We start from the raw sequence: 8,420 nt of genomic DNA on the forward strand, positions 1-8,420 counted from the left end.
GCTAAGGTGGTGGTCACAGTCGGCGGCGTTTAGAAATGACGCTAGGTTTTGTACTTTTGTTGCGAACGTAATAATTTTTTCGATTTTGTTTTCCGGAATGTTTGGAACGTTACGTATACGCGTAATTTGGCTTTTGATGAGCAACTCTGGTCTTCCAAATCGTTCCTTAAGCGTGTCTAGAACCCGAGTAACATTCGCGCTGTGTATGAGCAGACATTCGACTGTCTTCCGCGCCTTACCCTTCAATGCCTTCTGCAACCTTAACATATTCTGGCGCTCGGTGTAGTGGTACTCTTCCGTCGTAGCAGTAAACACTTCCCTAAACTTAGGCCAGTCTTCCGGTGGACCATCGAACTCGGGAAGGTCGTATAACCTGATCACAGGTTATATCGGCACATGTGATAATGCGGGATTCAGATCACTGACCGCAGCTACCAATGTATTGCCTACCGCTTCATCCCCTTCGCTGTTCGTGTCCACCGATGCCGCTACGTTTTGCTGTTGTTGCGCCAATGCTGTTTTAAGGTTTTGGATTTCCTGCATCATTGCAGCTAACTGTGCCGTTGCACTAGCGGCACTTTGTTGGTTAGCGGCTGCAGAAAGTTCTCGAACGGTTTCGTCGAGTTCATTTTCGCTGTCCGCCATTTTCGATGCGGATCTCGTAACTGGCATTAATTAATCGCTTAATTCCCTACCTAACACTCCCGATTGACCTAACTATACCCCTAAACCTGAAGGATACGCTAACCGGCACCCCAGTGGCTATTCCTGATTATAGGTGTAACTTGCTCCTAGGGCTCCGCTGTGCTGCGCCACACTTCTGGTAGTAAATTGCCAGAAAGTGAAAATAAAAGCTATTCCGAAGGAACCCTACAAGGGCCAAAATAAAACTGCGTTCTGTAGCTTGAAAATTGTGGTGTGTTTTATTTTCCTATGGAAAGAAAAAGTTTAAATATAAGTACAAAAGATGTTGCGCGGCTTACACTTTCGTGTGTCCTTGTACTCGTTCCTTTCAGAAATGAACGATTTAACTTTTCTTTAGACACTTAACTTTTAGTTACAGCGTATATACACAATTTTATGGCACCCATGGTTTAAATAAATTCTCCTATCGCAGCTCGATTCCAAGCTGACTATAAAGACCAAAATACAATAGCGCAGTGGCAGTGGCAGTTTTTCGAAATCAGCTGTTTTTTTATAAAGTGTGGTGTCCAATGAAGCGACTCACAATACAGCTGTGACAGCTGGCAGTACTGCTCAGTTTAGCCCAATTTCTAAAATCACTGCCACTGCCTCCATCGCAGCAAACTTCGCATGTTGAATTTGACATAAATTAAACGCAGCCAACTTCTGTTTATGTCACTGAAGCCTAAAAGGCAACAACAAAAATCTAAAAAAACAAAAAGGAATGTCAAAAAAAGCAGCCACTGACAACACAGTATTTTGTTTGCTGCGGCAGTGACTGCCAATATTAGCAGTAACAGCTGATTTTATATGCGCTATTTTATTTTGGGCTTAATGTGAATAAACTGCCGTAACTGACTGTCAGAAAATGAACGAAAAGTCTGTGAAATGCATAAGCAACGTAGTGTACAGTGCTGCCGCTGTCACTTCAATTGAAGTTTTTACTTCACTTTACTTCACTTTCACTTTCCACAAGTTAGATTTCACTTGAAAATAAATAAACATTTCTTTGAAGTATATGATTTATTTAACCAAAATCAACAATATTTTGCTAAAACTCTTGTTTAATGGTAAGTACGGCAAATAAACTTTTCGCAAAAATCTACTCAAAAGAAGCTTACTAAATCTTCGATCTGGCATGGGTTCTTTGGAATAAGTCATTTTTATTTTCATTTTCATATCGATGGCTGAGTGGAAGATCGACCTATCTCGGCAGCCAGTTCAAAAACGCTCTATCTCAAAAAACTTTTCAAGAACGCCCTACTTCAGAATTTAATTGAAAAACACCGTATCTCAAAATTCGGTTCAAAAACGCCCTATCCCACTTCAGAATGTATTGAAATATTCTGATATAGGGCGTTTTTAAATCGACAACTGAGATAGGGCGTCTTTGAAACGAGTTCTGAAATAGGGCGTTCTTGAAAAGTTTTTTGAGATAGAGCGTTTTCGCACTGGCGGCCGAGATAGGTCGATCTTCCACTCAGCCATCGATATATATTGTAAAACGCTCAGAAGTGAATGGGTGGATAAAGTTTCGTAATTATTTAGTAATAGTTTTCATACATTTTCAATTTTACAGAAGAAATTACACATTTAAGTAGGGCTGCCAGATATCTCTGTTGCCAAACCGGGACACTTAAGGGGGGGGAGAGGCCTCTCGCTCCCTTCCATTTCGTTTCGACAAAAATTACATACGAAAGGATGTAGTAAAATTTTATTTTGACAAAAAAAAACATAAAAACATGAGATCATGAGATCATTGCAACGTACACCAGCAAAACAAAACAATGTATCACAACTAAAGTACAGAGAATTTTCCACAATGCATGTACCTTTTTTGTTCCTTATAAAAATACAGTTTATACTAAATACATCAGAAAACATAAAAATAAAATTCTGCAAAACTCGGGAAAATGCAATAATTTGCATACAAATTCGCAACTTTCTATTCAGACTTTTTTATAAAAATTTTGAAAATAAAGTTTTGCAGCCCATAAAAATTTAGTTGATTTTTTGGTATTGTTTTTACTGAGAGTTTCTTCCAAACAAACTATGTTCGACATTTTTTTGTATGTGGAAAACACTGTCAGCAAAAAATAAGTAATTGCAAAAAATCAAAGAAATTGTCTGGTAACTTCAGACTTGCACTTTACTAATTGGCTCAAAAGCTACATTTTCAAAATTTTTCTAAAAGATCTGACTAGAAATTGTGATCAGATGAAAGTCTCCGAGCCAATAATTTTGTACGGCACGGTTCTTATAAGTAGTCTAGGTTTCACGAAAGAAAAAAAATTAAATACAATGTAACATTAAAATATCAGTCATTTGTTTCGTTGCTGTGAGCTTGTTTCAAAACTTCTGACTTTTGCTTAATATAATTGTAAAAGTCTGTGCATGTCATTTTAACGTATTCAGGTACATACTTTTATTAATCATCAACTAGCGCTTGTGAAAAACATGCTAAATTTAAAAAAAATCGCATATGAAAGAGCACCAACCCAACTCGTAATAAATTTAAGTATACAAATTTTAGTATAGAAATATTCAATTGAAATACGCCAATATTAAAATGAAGCGCTTTGTACTTAACGGATGCTTTTTCATAATTAAGTTAAAAAAAATATATTCAAATTCCATGCTGTCTGTAATGGGATTTGAACCCTGACGCTCTGGAAATTAGCAAATTGTGGCAAGCATCTTCGTGCACTCAGCTACAGCCAGACATGTATATGTGCATTCAAATGTTCAGTTTGATTCAACACCACGTGAGCGTGGTATGAAAGTATTGTTTTTAAGTACGAACATTTCAAAACGATAATCAAATAAAAAATATTCATGTTTACTATGCGTTGTTTCCCCCAGTAAATTCATAAAATTTTTCTTAATATTACAACGCATTTTTTCTCTCAGTGTAGTCATTTTTATGCAAAATTTGTGCAATCAAATCGAAAACCGGGACACTTAAACGAAACCCGGGATATTTTATGGTTGGACCGGTACACCGGGACAAATAGTCTAAAACCGGGACATGTCCGGGAAAACCGGGACGTCTGGCAGCCCTACATTTAAGTGAATCTCGAATTGACGTTGTTGCCATATATATGGGGATGACTTTGTTGCTGTGAATCGATAATCGATTAATTATATTTTAGTGTTAATATCATCAGTGAACTGTAATTTCGGATTTTATTTCTTCAACGTGTGAGATATTGTGATTTTTTCCAGCACTAAATTTGCACAGGAACACAATAAATTTTAAATTAATAAAGGTTAAAGATTACTTTTATTGTGATAAAAAATATTCGATTAACCAACCAGGTGATAAATAACCTAATCGAAAAACCCCACACCCCTAATTGTGCATGAAAGTCGTCACTTCGATAATCACTTGACGTGATGGAGCAAAACGGAGTTCAGATTCGTGTTCAGCGACCCCAAAAACATGTAAAAGACTAGGTTTGGTCAAAGGAACCTTTCATCGATTTTTTTTGTGGACCTGTTTACCAAACTTATTTTAAACTAAACTAAAATTTCAGAGCACTTTAAAATCCACATTTGTCCAGGTATGACCAAAGAACGTAGATAACAAGAAGGGATCACTCGTTACAATCGTAGCGAAAGTGAATAAAAGCGGCGTCATTCTGGAAAAGGACTCGGTAGATATAACAATAGCCACTATCAAGCAGTTGGTTGTAGATCACAAAATTATAGTAACGAAGAACTCTTCGCCTTGCGAAACTTTCAGGATTACATGGTATTTGTGTTTAAGGAAACGCTTACGGCCCACTTCCTAATGTGGAACCAGAACTTGTTTTGGCCTATGCTAAATATAGGACTGAAACGAAAAAGTTACCAGGTTGAAAAATAAGTTACCAAATTACCAAATATGATAAACAAAGAAAAAAATTACCAATTTCGGTAAAAAATTACCAAAGGGACTACACCGCATATGTAACAAATGTACATACATACATAGGAGTACAAACAGCTGATTCCGTACGGAAGGTGCGACCAGTAGCGCTCCTTCCTTAAGCAAATGACGTTTGACGAAACTTGATGTTAAGTACATTATAGTTTCAGAATAGAATTTACGTGTATTTTGACGTTTGCATACGCTTGCTTATTCATATTATAGTCAGCACTTAAGTTTGGAAGCTACACACACACGATCTGTAGATGAAAGCCGAGCAAACCCATACGGCTCCGGTGTACATCACTGCTTTACATGCAAGGTGTGACTGCTCGAGCAACTGCTTTCTGAAATTTCTCACTTTGACAGCCTTTTCGAAATATAGCATACTAAATATATTGCCCCGTCTGACGCGCTGTTAATTATTTCACTGCATAATTTTAATACTTCAAAGCATTTTTAAATACAATTTTCATACATTATATTTTCGGTAAAGTTACTGGTTTAATTTTAAGGCGTTCTGGTAAACAACACTAACAAAAAATGGCGGGTGAAAAATCCGTACGAAATCCGTACGCTCAAATTTGTTTGGCGAGCGAAAAAAATCGTTTGTACTTAGGTGAACACAAGAATCGGACTTTTGACAACATCAAATAAATCAGCACATATTTCCATTAGTCCTATTTATTGATTGCTTCACAGACAACTTTTTATTTTTCTGACTTTTTGACAAGCAATGTGTTCTTAGTTTATGTACATGCAACAAAACTTTTCAGGTAGGTTTTCGACCCAACCGAGTAACAGTATAATGTTTGAAGCGATGGTTAAAGTGGAAAAAAGAAAGAAAGTTAGGAGTTTCTTTAGATTTTGCGCAACAAAACTTCCCAACAATCGAAGTCTACCGCTAGATTGTTACACATAATTTTAAAAGCCTATAAATCTTCTTCTCCGTACATCTGGCAGGGCTGGCTACCGACCCTTGAGCAGGCAACGTATAACAGACAGTGATCGGACTGTAAAAAAAATTTGTGTGGAGAATCTGGAAAAAATGTGTAGATTTCAAAAGAATGTGGTAGATCTCAGATTTTGGATCAAACTTTGTACAAAAATTAAAAAAATTCTGCAAGGCTTCACCTAAATTGCAAACATTTTAATTAGAATCTAAAAGAAAAAAGAATTAATTTTAGTATAATAAAGTGCAAGATTGAAGTTGCTATAAATTGCGTTGAGTTTTGGCAATTTTTTCCCTTGACAGTGTAAAGCCTTCCTTCCATATCAAGATATTTTTCGAACATATTTCGAAAGATTTCTGCAACCTTGCAGAGTGCTGCCAGCTTTTCTTTTTATCACATGTGGCACGTTCCAAAAACCGCTACTTGGGATTTGCCGAGTTTGGCAATTCTCAAGTAAAAGTAAACAACGCTTTAGAAACTTTAGATGCACTGAAATTTGCTAATACTTTCACAAAAATCGCCGTTTTTTTAACATTTTCGCTATTAATTTTTTTATAAATCATATATTTTGCAATTTAGCACAATAAAACCACGTTCCCTGTCGAAAAATTGAATATGAATTACTATTTTACAGTTTATTTTATCCTACCATTCTGCCTGTTAGTGTATAGTGTTGGACAATTTTTGCTCTTAAAATTAAGAAAATTATGTCGATCAAAAATAAAACTACTCAAAAGCGCGAATATGTGGAAGATTTCATACCTTGTGTGGTAGATGCTTAAAAAAGTGGCCGATCTAGCACAATGTGGGAGAAGTCCGATCACTGATAACTGACCTTGTTTATTGTGATTGCAAAAGCTAAAGGGCCATGTCACACGGTCAGTATTTATTGACGTGATCCAAGTATCGCGATATTTATTGATGGTGTAGCATACAGTATTGATGGATCGTGACCCATATCGCAAAATTTCTAAAAATTTTGATATCTGGATCGTGGATACAATATTGACAATAAATATTGAACGTGTAGCAGTTTCAAAACACGATCCATACATTTGGTCAGTACATCTTGTACTCTCATAATGCGAACATCGAAAACGGATTCGCTATGCCTTCGTTCTTGTTGCTTAAACACTTTTAAAACAAATTTAAAAAAATTTTAATTAACAATAAAAATTTTAAAATAATTGTGGAATGCATTATGTGTAAATTATTCATACAAAACAAAAATATCTTCTTGCATCATAATAAGCGTTCAGCACAGAAATTATGCAAAAACTGACGCGATAAATATTGAACATGTACCATTCGTGCGGGATCCATCAATCCATCAATATAGATCGCTATACAAATAGCGTGATAATTACTGACCGTGTGACAGGTCCCTAAGGTAGGGATGTTGCGATTCTATAAAAGTATCGATACTAGCGTCAAATGATGTATCAGATGCTAAGTATCGATACAGATATTTGTATTGGTATTGGAAATAAAATATCGATATTTTATCCTTTTGATACAACAAATTTTTGCCATAATATTAATAATGCAGATAATGAAAATTTATAAGAAATCTTTAACAATTGCAGTGCGCAATAAACTACACATAAAAATGGCTCGTTTTCATCAGAATACGAAAAAAGCTAAGCACGACAACCATTAGGTGGTGTCAGGAATCCGGAAACGCACTTAATGGAATAAATAAATATAATGTGTCATCAGTAAGTAAATTTTCTTTAAATTTGTTGTATGCTCGAAAATTTCAGATTATTCAAACAAACGTTGACCTTTACCGAGATTTTGTCAATCTTGGTAATGTGATTCCATACTTTACTTTTCGGAGTAAAAGCAAAAAACAGAAACAAAAACAAAACAACTTCGGTACCGCTGTATACTGTGTTTATACGGTTTGAATATATTACGATCCCATAAATGTATCGATACCAGTATCAAATGGGCATAGGAAATAAAATATCGCGCGAACGATAACAGGCACTTATCAGGGAAAAAAAATAATTAAATATAATTCTAGGAACAATATGGATTTTATGAAGTTGATATTGATATTGACGCTATAATGATACATTAAGCGGTATCGAAAGAAAATACCCATATGGGCATCAATATCATCGTCACCCTAGTATCGAATACGGATTTACCTAGTATCGAAACAAAAGTATCGATACCAAGATTATATCAGTAGTATCGCAAAATCCCGAGCTAAAGGCGTTGTGTTGGCGTCGCTTCGACAGCTGACCATGAATACCAAGAACGAAAGACACAAGATCACGTAAGAACAAGAGAGTGAAAAAAGTCGATTTTTTTAGCGGGCTCTACGCCATCTTGTTTCACTGGAAAACGAGCGAAAAGTAAACAAAGCAAAGAAAACAACGAAAACCAAAATTAGCCAAAATTATTGTCAGCTACTTTAAACGCACAATTTAGGTAAAATGATGCAACAAAATGCTTTAAAATGTGTTGTCATGTTGAATTAACTCTTCTTTACTTGAATAAAAGCGTAAAATAGTGGTGCTTGTGATGTAAACAAACGCTCAGCTGACGAACCCGCTTTCGCAAACTTTTTTCTAAAACCAGTTACAAATACAACGTCGCGTTCTTACGTGATCTTGTATTCTTGGTTCATGCATGAATACATGTATTTATATGAAAGTCGCCACATAACTAAATTTGCGCAACGCCAACGCAAAAGCAAAACAGAAAGATAGCTAAGGCAGTCTGCACACGGTTCGTATAGCTTTAGACGCGTATAAATTTTTTTTATGCAGAAACGATCCCTCTACGCCTCAAGATCTGCACACTAAGGGACTTCAGGGCGTCAAAGTATCAGGCAAAAAATGTTAAGTGATGCAAAATTA

The sequence above is a fragment of the Rhagoletis pomonella genome, unplaced genomic scaffold, assembly GCF_013731165.1.
Source record: "Rhagoletis pomonella isolate Grant_MI unplaced genomic scaffold, Rhpom_1.0 Rhpom_scaffold_00177, whole genome shotgun sequence".
NCBI lineage: Eukaryota > Metazoa > Arthropoda > Insecta > Diptera > Tephritidae > Rhagoletis > Rhagoletis pomonella.